At 42.2% G+C, this 2443-nt stretch overlaps 1 protein-coding gene across 1 annotated transcript in view; it reads left to right on the top strand.

The window, feature by feature from the left end:
• Positions 1-2443, top strand: part of EGR_11144 (hypothetical protein) — a gene marked incomplete at both ends in the record, with an annotated part of 5995 nt that overhangs the window by 2817 nt on the left and 735 nt on the right. The gene's annotated exons all lie outside the window — the stretch shown is intronic.

Genomic DNA, 2443 nt, shown 5'->3' with positions numbered 1-2443 from the left:
GGCTGCAGACTTGATAGTTTATTTCGGAGTTCCCGTCGTCTTCTTCTCCCTCTCCTCCGTCTTCATCCTCTTCTTTATTTCTGGGCATTATATGCATCATCATCGATCCCATCGCTTCATTAGGCAATGATTGCAGGCAATTTGTTCAACATTCCAACATGAAAACTTGCGGAAGTTGCGTTTTTGCAATTGTCTCGATATTTTGCAGGTCCAAATAACAACATATGGCAATGCCACTGCATCATCAGCCAACATTCTCCATTCCTCGTGGATAATTCGTCGAATCGTGCCTAAACGTGTCAGAAATGCATAATAGAGTAAAGGCGATTTTATCTTTTACCTTTCATGAATCTGTGACATGATGCATGTTTTCGCCTCTGTCGAATTTTCCTCAATCCTTTTCAAATCGCGCCAACGTATCTGTTGGGTTTGTTGATTAGTACGTTTTGATAAAAAGAATATAGGGATGCATTTGTTTTGGAAATGGCTAATTCAGTTGCCTCTGTCGGATCTTAATGGTGTACAATTGGGTCTTGATGACGATTCGCTCGATCTCTGCAGCTATTGAGTAGCAAGAATAAACGGGGCCTCTTTCCTTGGATACGATAGTTGCGAGGAGTTGGTAGCTGTCCACAATGCCCAAAGTTTCCCACAATTGTGTTGCAAATTCCATCATCTATGCTTAGGAATGGGATAGTGGTGTCACTGCTGGTAGCCATGTACCGAAAACCGGATGTTAGCTTAACTACCTAGCACCCTCTCGATCCCTGCCACGAAGGTAGAAGCATTTGTGCAGACTGCTCTAATTGCTTGCAAATATACGCCAAGAGTGGATAGTCCTGTTCTCTATCTTGGTGATGTCCTTGGAGTCTATCTATTTACTTCATTGTTCTTCGTGGTGTCAGATTTGCCTTTCTTTTAACAGGTAAGGTGGTCACTCACTGTTTTTGCGTCTTTGGAAGTGCTCGGCATTCTGAACGGAATCCAAGTGTCTTGTAGTTGATAGTGGCATCTGGCAAGTAGGGCGACCATGGAGCGGTTATTGTCTCGGAAGGTACCTCCAACTGTGGGGAGCTGTGGGTGAACTTGTGGTTTGTGGATGTTACGTTAGGACTTGCTGCACACCTTTGTTGACGGGTATTAATAATAATGTAGGATTTCCCTAGGTTCGGCAATTTTCTACCTGCGTTTTGTGAGGAACTGCCTTCAACTTTTGATTTAATCATTCTGCCACGCCAAGTAGGCTGGCCTTGAGGTCATGTCAGTAGCTCATGCACCTTCTTAGGGTTGAATATATGTATTCTGCCGGTGCATTATATCTACTTTCGTCTTCAAGGCAGTCTCGGAGTGTTACATAAAAATCCCAATGAAATCAATTTCATCTTCCTGATAATGCAATAGTAGTTGTGCCACATAAGTTACAGCGACGAATCGAGCTTGTATTTAGAGTCTAGCGATTGGCAAACCTACACATTTTTACTAAAGCACTTGAAGAGACCTAACTACAAACATCACGACACATGTCAGTCAGATGTCGGATTTGACGAATTACAAAAAGGTAATCGAGATGAGATGACCACATTGTATCTTGCAGCAAAATGTCAATGGAGAGCACTTTCTACAAATTGGTATTTACAGTCCTTAGTTGAGTGCACCTCAACGCAGCTTTATGATTAAACTAGTTTTTTAAGTCGTTAACAGCTAAGAATATCAGGGAATGTTTTTTGATGCAAGACCGTTAAAGGTGGTGCTCTACGTTCTTAGCAGAGACTTTAACGCACTTCCGCTTGCTGTAGTCATGCCCACTTAACTCACACCAACGGTGAAGCCACGCCAAAGCTCAAACAATGCAGTGGGAACAACAAAACCAGAGCGTTAATATTTGGGTCTTTTCGGAGTGATGATGCTAATGTAAACGCAGTAGTTTTCACTGATCCATACGGTCTAGTATGGTAGTAGGCTAAATATAATGCATGGCACATTTTCATCTGGTTATTCGTCAGTTACATCGAAATGATGGCCCTCATATAACAGAGGGAAATCGTGGCCGTTAAACAAACTGGAAAATATAAAGGGAAACTGCAACTGAGAAACAGAACTGAATATCCTTTGATTGCGTTTTCGGAGGCAACCAAACACCCACCACTTGTCTACTGCATGGATGCTTCGTTGATGTCTCAAAGTGCCCATGGCATTGACTCCCTCCTAGACAATTGAATATTTCCCAGACCCGTAAAGATGTGGCACTAGGCAAGAGTGGGCAGTTTCAGCTTCCTTCATATGTCGTTAGCAGTGACTACACTCCACTCGTTTTGCACATGTTTTGCAAAAAAATGTAAGTATTCTCAGAGACAACAACTGTTTACCCTTGAACTTAAATTGGTGTGCTCTATTATTATGAACTGAAAACTCCTCCTTACACCTTAATCCTAAGTTCAGAAAA

The sequence above is a fragment of the Echinococcus granulosus genome, assembly GCF_000524195.1.
Source record: "Echinococcus granulosus chromosome Unknown EG_S00414, whole genome shotgun sequence".
Lineage (NCBI taxonomy): Eukaryota > Metazoa > Platyhelminthes > Cestoda > Cyclophyllidea > Taeniidae > Echinococcus > Echinococcus granulosus.
The sequence above is the reverse complement of the archived record's forward strand: the minus strand, read 5'-3'. Positions and strand labels throughout refer to the sequence as shown.